Source organism: Anser anser (assembly GCF_964211835.1).
Source record: "Anser anser genome assembly, chromosome: 3".
Taxonomy (NCBI): Eukaryota; Metazoa; Chordata; class Aves; order Anseriformes; family Anatidae; genus Anser; species Anser anser.
The window spans coordinates 10,613,878-10,623,019 of record NC_139722.1 but is presented as its reverse complement, the minus strand read 5'-3'; the positions used below and the strand labels follow the sequence as shown (position 1 = coordinate 10,623,019).

Here is a 9,142-nt window from a genome sequence, read left to right as displayed (position 1 = left end):
ACACCTCTGCTGACAGGGTTATCCTGAATTTGGACTGGTGCAAGTGGAGGGTGGGAACGATATTTGCAGTAAATACACCCCTATGCTTTCAAACACCCTGTATCACCCAGCTACGCAAACTACCATCAGCAGAGCATGGATGTGCTATTTTGAAACAAACGAACAACAACAACAACAAAGCCTATTACATTAAAACAATAAAAACAATGAGTGAGAGGGAGTTTAATCAGAGGGCAGGCTTGTGGTCTTAACGTTCCCACAGATCTGCAGATATAAACCTCCTCTCACACTAGGCTTCATGTACTTGTGCTCTCCTCTGAGGAGAAGCAAGGAGACTTTTCTATAATTATACTCATTAGTACCTGTCTTTTTATAATGCTTCCAAATTTTTTTTTCAGAAGAAAAATATGAGAATATGAGGCAAGAGTTGTATGATGTAATTTCTATCATAAAATCTTCCCTAACAGCCTGCCTAATCAAGTACTGTTTGTTGTTTGTTAGTAGCCTTGTCTTTGTAGCTGCGAGAGGTAAGAATATGTGTGGCATGACTTTCAGGGAGAGGCAACAGTTTTTACTGCGGGTAAAAAAAAAAACAAAAAAAAACATTCAGAAAACACAGCTAGAAAAGCAGACAGGCTTTCAAGCAACAAGTTGGACTTGAAGAAGTGTTTGTATGCCTGAAAACTTGCCTGCTTTTTCCATCTTTATCACTTGGTCTAATAAAAGATTACCACCCCCCACAAAACTTGCCCCAGTTATTTATCAAAAAAGTGCTTTGAATGGCTGGGAGCTTGCAGTTTATGCAGATGCTTAACAGAAAATGGGATGAATATAACAATATAATAGAGAAAAGACATGAAAAAAAGGTCTGTCACCAGATCAATCATGAGAACCCATCCCTGCTGCTCTGGGTTGAAGTGGTTCTGCAGAAGGGTCAGTGTTTGTTTCTTGGTTTAATGGAAGGAAGGCATTTGAAGCTGGCCATAAAAGTGGATGATGTGAGGATAAAGCGAACCAAGTGATTAGCCTTGTGAAGAAAAAATGCTCTGGTGTCATGATCCAAACTTTGCAGCCAGTTGGTACTTTAGAGCAACAGTAGAGCTCTTTGTCTGGCTTAGTTGAGTCATACAATTATCTCAATAACAGTAAGTACCTAGCAACAGCCTCAATAAACACCCATTTATTTGATTAATCAGCCATTTTGAAACAGGTTTGGTAAACATTACCCTTTCACTTCTGGATTACATTATTAAAAAAGCTGCCCACTGAAGCTGCTCCCCACGCTATGAATAACCGCACGAAACCGCAGATGTCCTGCCCAGCTTGGGCAGGTGGGCTGAGCTTAACTTGACACTTCTTGCCCACGTCCAAGTACAGAAAGCAGGTACAGGTCAGAGAAGCATTTATCGTGGGTTTTCTAGCTCACAATAGAGCTGCTGATGTTAACGAGCGCTGACAATAACCGCACAAGAATCTGGTGGCTGTGAGACCAAGATAGGAAGAAAGAAGAAGCAGAACCTTAGTTTCCATTAATGTAAACATTTGCATGTGATATTTAAGGATAACTCACAGTGGCTGGTATGTAGTTTAAGTGCTGAAAGGGTTTTGAGTACTCAGAGATTGCGAGAAGTGTTTGCAGTGGATTGGGATCTGGGAACAAATGGAATTTTTGTTATCGCGAAAGATATCAAGATTATTTCCAAAGTAACCCTTGATGGACTTCTGTGAAAGGGAGGCTGTGGAGTCTAGTTAGAGAGCATGTATATACATATGCATACAAATAAATAAGCATGTAACAACATATTTCTATATGTATGTATATAGGGGCTGGAGGTGCTCTCTTTGTGGGAATGCCGAGGATGAAGCTTTTTCCTGCTTTTTCCCAAGCTCTCCTAACGACGCCGTGCCTACTTCTCGTACATTGATGAGGAATTGAACCAAAGGAACAGGGAAAGCTTTTTCACAGGAAAATGTCTTTGTTCAACTGAACCTCTACCCTCTTGCCCTCAGGTAAACGCACCATCCAGCTATATGGTCTGAATGACCTCCTCTCAACCTTTCCTGCTGAAACTCTTCTGTTTTGCATGAAATAATTAAGCATAGATCTCTACTTGCTTTAGTCATGATGGAAAATTATATACCTGCTTTCACACCCAGGGTTTCTTTTCATTCTGCTATCATAAAGCCACTTAAATATGTGTTCTTTTTCATCAATATGCCTATGTTATCCCTGGCATTAAAGTACTATTGAGCAGCAAGAGTTTATTCCCTTTCCTGCTGATTTTTAATGTACAAAGAAATAAACTCTTTTTATGACTGTGTTCACAGCCCAGGGATTGTGCCTGTCATTAAAGCAATACAGAGTCTGCTTTCAGATAAGATCTAAATCTAACCTTGCTCAGCGGAGAGGAAAGGAAGAAGCAGACCTCTCTCCTGCAAAACATCACCTGTCTGCAGCGTGGGGGTGAGGTTCTCAGGTGCCTCCTGATCTCCCAGCTTATCTCAACCAGCCATCACACCTCCTCATGTTTTTCATGCGTTGTCTTCATGCAGTGTCAACAGAGAACCATGACATGCATTTCTGTAAAGACACAAAAAATAATTTAAAGTAAAAAGTACACACGATAACAGAAGTACATACTTCACATATGTTAGAGTTAATTCATTACATATTTCACAAAAATTTGCCTGGGATCATCTCAGGATTTATCCTCCAGAACTTACAACCTGTATAATGTGAAGATGTTGAGGAGTCTCCACCCTTAGATATTTTCCAAAACTTGATTGGACAAACCCCTTGAACAATCTCATCTAACTCTGAAGCTAGTCTTGCCGGAGCTCCCTTCCAAATTGTTATTTTTTTCTAATAATTCAATGAAAATTTAACCACAAAACTGACACCTGATACGCCACAGAAGGCAACACGCATGCTACAGTATGCAGCATATGCTCCGTTATACCACAAAGACCATTGAATACATTTCATTGGTTTACTTCCCCCGAAGGGAGAAAAAGCCTTCAGGAACTTGCGCTGTGGCTCTTAGAGCTGTTTTCATGTAAAGTCCCAAGTAATGCAAGAGGAGGGACAAACAGCAGCATTTACCTTCCCTAGGTGAGACTACTCATTAATAGGCAATTTTACTATTTGCAGTGAGCTGTACAGGAGGGATGAATGCAATTATTTACCCATTGCATTTTCTTTGCTTTTTTACATTTCCTCGTGCATCACGTCTGGCTGGTTGTAAGTAGCACCAATTTCCCAGTCTCTTCCATGCTGCCAGGTTAAGGTTCTTCACCCTTCCGTCCACTGAGGATTGGAAAGATTTGACACAAGGCTGATAGCAACAGAAAGAGAATAAATGCAATGGCTTTCACAGATGCACAAAGATAATCTAAGTGTCCTTTTACTCTGAAGAGTGAAAGCCTTTGCCTGGGACTGGTGTTTCTGTGGACAACATACCACTACCTGAATAAACTCACATTGTGCCATGGCATGTGCAGGAAAACAAATGTGTGCAGGTACATTTCGGTTGGGATACAGCACACAAAACAAAGGTGAGACTGTGCAGCTCAGGAATCTACTTGTTTCTACTGTTCCCCCCTACAGAGGACGTTTGTAAATTAGTAGCCATAGAGACCTATGAAAATAAAAAGAGGGGGATGGATATGGGATCTCTTGTACTAAAAGAAGTCAAAGGAGATTACTATATGAAATGTAAAAGATAAGGAAATACAATAGTTAAAAAAAAAAAGCCAGAATTCTCTTTATGTCCACTAGCAATCTTTCTTTTATTGATTATACATCTCAGAAGGGGAACACAGCACTTTTTAACAGCTCCCTCTGTTCAATGGGCAGAGTGGGCTATGTCACGACAGATGTGAAGTGCAGTGTAACTTTGAGAGGTAACACTTGGGGACTGCACTTTTTGTCACATGATTTCTTAGTGTAAAAAAGCCTAAAAACACACCACACTGAAATAAAAGCTCTGCTTTTGTTCTCTCCTTGGAGATTAGAACAGAATCCAGATAAAGTCAATCTTGAAATGACATTCTCCCAGGGAGCTTGGAAATAAAGCATCAAAATTACAGGGTGAAAAGTTTCTAAATCATACCAACTAGCCAGAACTTGTTAGGTTCATGACTGATAACCACAAAGTTCAGCTGATCTTTCATGGAATGAATATAGTAAATTTCCCTTCTGGGGGTTATATTTACCCAACCTTTTCAGGTTGCATTATCGCCCACTGTAATGTATTTAACTTCCATTCATGAGTAACTCTGGCACTTTACTGCTTTTCACCTATACAAACAACAAAAATACTGAGTTCCTGACCACAAATAAAGGACAAACATTTGAACATAACGTTTTCATTCTCTTTGAAATATATTGACACATGACTATATTGATGTCAGTCATGTTGCCACTGAAGTTGAAAGGAATAAGAGGAATAAGAACTTTCCTAAAGCACTGGCTGATTTCTGAAGACCAAGTCCTAAGAGACATTGAACACAAGTGATTCTATCAGTGGCAACTACAGATCTGCAGCATCTTTAATAATAGGCCACAATACAACTTCCATCATAAAATGTGCACGCTACACATTATACTACATTAAAACATACTGTAAAGGTGAGCATAGTGTACAGAGTATTTGGAAATGTAGTATCTATCTGCTTATTTAAAATGTGTTTTTTTTCCATTATTTAAAGTTAAAAGTAAAACAGTCATGCAAGGCTCATTTATTTTGCACAATCGGTATTAAGAGATAAATATTTTATTAAAGTTGAAGTTACAAAGAAGCACACCACATTAAACTGAGAATTAAGCTGAGGCACATTTATATACTATAAACTTAGTGTACAGGTTTGGAAGTGGCAAAATCCCATTATCGAGTTCCTACACCATGAAGTAGGCTTTTTAAAAGACATAGTCCAGCTACACAGTCCTGGCATGTGAGATTTCCTGAGATAATCAAAGTTATCAAATAGCAGATTTGGTCAGGGTTAGGAGCCTGAGACTTGGTGTTTCCTGCAGGAGATCCCATGTTTCTTACCAGATGCTAAAGGATGGGTAGGCACATGCATGAGGCAGTCCCTTCCACATCTGGACGCAGCACAGCTCTTCTTGGTGAATGGCTCTTGGGAAAAATATCCACTTGATTTCAGCAAAACTTAAACAAGTAACCCTAGCTTCACTGAACAGTTAGGCATAGCTTTAGGGGGAGGATTTGGCCAGTGATGGTCTGTCCTTGTCACCAGTGAACTCATAAGCAAACCATCAAAATGTACTGTTTTGCCAAAAGGAAAGATTTAGGGATGAAACATGAAAATTACACCCAAGTGCTGTGGTTGTAGGCACACCTATGCCCATTTTTTTGCACAGGAGAACTCACTTGAGGTTCCTTCCAGGAGCTCCTGCAGGTCCAGGTAAATGAGATATTTGTTGCTTCTTCTCCTGGACTGCTGGGAACCTGATTATACACTGCTAATGTTTGCTCTTTCATTTCAGGACTTGGCTGCACTTCAGAAACAGATGCTGTTTCTTAATGGTCAAAATGATTTCTGCTGTCAATCTATATGCACAGCTAGAAACAACACAACAACGAGGTAGAGGCCTCCTGGTCTGAAAATGAGATGGGGAGCTTGGAAGTATTACTTATATTCTGTTAGAGGGAATATAAAATTACACGGTATGTGCATTGACATAACATCATTAACTATATACCTAAAAACTTTCTGAGGTCATAAAAAAAATAAAAATCTCAAAGTAAACCTGTGCTAAGTGAAAATCATGGACCAAGTTCATTAGCAGCTCATTATCCTGCTGTCCCAGACAAACAGTAGGTTAGCAATAAATACAGTGATCCTTGGATAGCTTTTTATTTACTGTTTTAACACCAGGTGTCATATATGTGAGGTGTTTGATGCATCAGATGAAGGGAGGAGTAAGACTTGCCCTCTGCTCTGCCTTTGACCGTGGAGGTGAGGAGCCCTCTGGGAAGCTGGCTTGCAGCTTCAGGCCGTGGCAACATCTGGGCTGACCCAAGATAACAGCTCATTGGCCATAAAGTTTGGGTGTACTCACTCTCAGGCACTGCCATACCCTCAGTTAAAACCATCTGGTGACTTTAAAAAGAGCGGGCTTAGGGCTGGAGGTGGATGCTCTGCAAAATCCCACGTTATACCACTCATGGATTGTCTCCACAAGCCTTTAAAGAAAGCACTTGGGCTGATCAGGGCCTAGGTACACACCCGTCTTCCCTGGCAGGTTTTGCAGATTCCTGGGAACAAAAAGCTGCCAAGGATGGGTGGTCGCTGACATCCACCCCCGCAAACTGGAAGCCTGTTTGGCTGTATCAGGGCAAATGGCCTGGCAGTGACCATAGGCCATGCTCCGAGTGGGTGCTGTGGAGTGGGAGCTGTGGAGGGATGAAAATACATGAAAAAAAGAGCAAAGGATTTTCTTCCCTCTTCACCACCTCAGTAAAACTGCCTGGGCTAATGTCTCATCCCTCAGGCTTTCTGTCACTCCTTTTCTGGTGTTCTCAGTCTTCCCACCCGCTAAATGCCTATCTGCCAGCACAATGCACACTGACGGCACATCTCTTTGTAGTTGCTCATACTGGGCAAAAAAAAAAAAACCCTCAGCTTGTTGAAAGATGCTTTAATTGAATTTTGTGAAAGCAAATCTTCCGAATGACAGTGCTGGAAAGATGAGGCCTGCATATATTAAAGAAGATAGAAGGGCAGATAAATAGGCCCAGCACGTAGGCCTCCATCACGTCTATTCAACGGAAATAATTCATACTTCATATTTTTTAAGTGGCCGATCTCACATTTTCAAATGACTTCAATTTTACAATCATTTAACAGATTGCCTCCAGTTTTGCCTTCTCTCTTTAGTCTCTATTAATAAATAAACCAGGCCAGGGACCATTTGCTGGCCCCGAGGCAAAGTGGCACGGCACAGCCGCCATCTGTATGGCTGAGCTCTCTTTCTGCCCCTACGCACTGAGGCTGAGTAAAAACCCTTGTGAACAGTTCTCGGCCTGTGGTGTTCCCCTGGCAGTGCCAGGGTGCTGTAGGGACAGTGCTGCTTGGCACAAGCCAGCAGTAATGGGGTGCATGCTAAACAGTGAACATGCCCACAGTCGTGTGCCCAGGCCTGAACCCCCACTCCAGCCCCATTTTGTTGACCGGGATGGGGATGTCTTTCTGTCCAGATCCAGTTTCCTAAATCCTGCCAATGTTTAGATAATTGTAATATATGTTCCTAAGTATCACAGATGGAAAAACTTCAGATTTTTCATTAATTTATGTCAAGACTTATCTGGTTAATTTTCCACTGGTGCACTTGAGGGTTGCAGTCAAGGAGTGGTGGTGCACAGCACAGTCAGAGTACAAGGTCTAAGAAAACCCAGCCAAATGCAAATAATCCTGAAAATTAACATCTGCACAGTCACTTATGCTTTCAGTCTGCAGAATAAAAAAAAATATTTTATTTCGTTTTGTTTTATTATTTTACATTTTTATTTTATTTTATTTTATTTCTCATCAGTGATCTTGTCAGCACCTTCTAGAAGAAAGCTGGTCAGCATCCTCCAATGGTCAAGGACCAGGAAAGTTTCCAACAGGACAAGTTCGATAAATCATCAGGAAGAAATTAAACCTGGAGAGACCATTATTTTACTATTTCTTCTTCACTAAATACTGTCCAGACTCAGAAAGCTTGAGCCCCAGTGTAAATGGGGTTGCAGGCAGGTGACATTGGCCAGGTTTTGCCAGGCAACCCCACACAGCCAAAGCTCATGGGCAGGTTCCTCGGGTGCCTGAGCGCTGTAGTACTTTTTGTCTGGCTCTCAGGAAGCACTCAGCAAAGAAGGAATGATGCTCTGCTCTGCTCAGAATCTCTTCCACAGGATTTATTTGCCTGTAGCCTGGAAAGCAATTAACAAGTTGCATTACTCCTGAAGCTGGTAATAGACACTTCAAGTGTTGAGTGTATCTCTATTAGCTCTCTGCTGTAACCATTCTTAGGACTTGACTAGGGCTGACAGCTTGGAGATGTATTATCTGCCATTACTTTTCATAATTACAATTCACCCAAAAAATCCTTATTGAATTTACATAGTTATAATATAGTTGGCAACCCACACAGCTAATGGATTACACACTGGTGGCAGAAGCAGGTTTTAGAGCAGTTTATTTATTTAATAGACAAAAAAGTATGAAGAGCCAGGTTATGATTCATGTAATTCATTGCCATTGACTTGTAAGTGTTTAATACAAGGCCTTCAGCTTGCCAGTGAAAAATGAGAGCACCTCTAGTCTGGTGATGATAGCTTGAATGTCAGGAATTCAGGATTTTAGCCCCAGAATTCATCTTTTTAACTTCTTCCATATTAGCTAAAATGGCAGCTATCACACCTGTCAGAGGAGCTAAGAGAGAATCTGTCCCTCACTTCCCCATGTGGGTTCCTCAGGAGTCCCAGCATGAGCATCCTGTAGTGGGTTTACGTGGCAAGGTTTTGGTAGCAGGGGGCCATAGGGGTGGCTTCTGTGAGAAGGATCTAGAAGCTGCCCCATGTTAGGTAAGGGCCCCACTGCTGACCAGAGCTGAGCCAATAAGTGATGTTGTTTTGCGCCTCTGTGAGAGCATATTTAAGACAGGGAAAAAAAAAAACGCTGCGCCACACACAGCAGCTGGGAGAGTGAGAGGAGTGAGGAACAGCCTTGCAGGTGCCAAGGTCAGTGAAGAAGGAGGGGGAGAGGTGCTCCAGGCGCCAGAGCAGAAGTCCCCTGCGGCCTGTGGCGAGGACCATGGTGAAGCAGGCTGTCCCCCTGCAGCCCATGGAGTACCACAGTGGAGCAGGGTTCCACGCTGCGGCCTGTGGAGGAGACCACGGTGGAGCAGGTGGACCTGCACCGACGGAGACTGCGGCCTGTGGAAGACCCCTGCCGGAGCAGATTCCAGGCCGGACCTGCAGCCCGTGGAGAGGAGACCACGCAGGAGCAGGTGACCTGGCAGGAGCTGCTGCCCGTGGGGGATCCAGGTTGGAGCAGTTTGCTCCTGAGGGATGGACCCCGTGGTACGGAGCCGTATCTGGAGCAGTTCTTGAAGAGCTGCTGCCTGTGGGCAGCC

At 42.5% G+C, this 9,142-nt stretch overlaps 1 long non-coding RNA gene across 2 annotated transcripts; it reads left to right on the top strand.

Annotated features, from left to right (window-relative positions):
- Positions 1–451: 451 nt before the first annotated feature.
- LOC310896569 lies at positions 452–7,697 on the top strand. 2 transcript variants are annotated; one of them, XR_014581610.1, is made up of 5 exons: positions 452–1,578; positions 1,825–2,010; positions 5,384–5,427; positions 5,510–5,690; positions 7,559–7,697. It is a non-coding gene; the product is annotated as an uncharacterized lncRNA (long non-coding RNA). The 2 variants fall into 2 exon arrangements; XR_014581609.1 differs by lacking the exon at positions 5,384–5,427.
- The last annotated feature ends 1,445 nt before the right edge of the window (positions 7,698–9,142 follow it).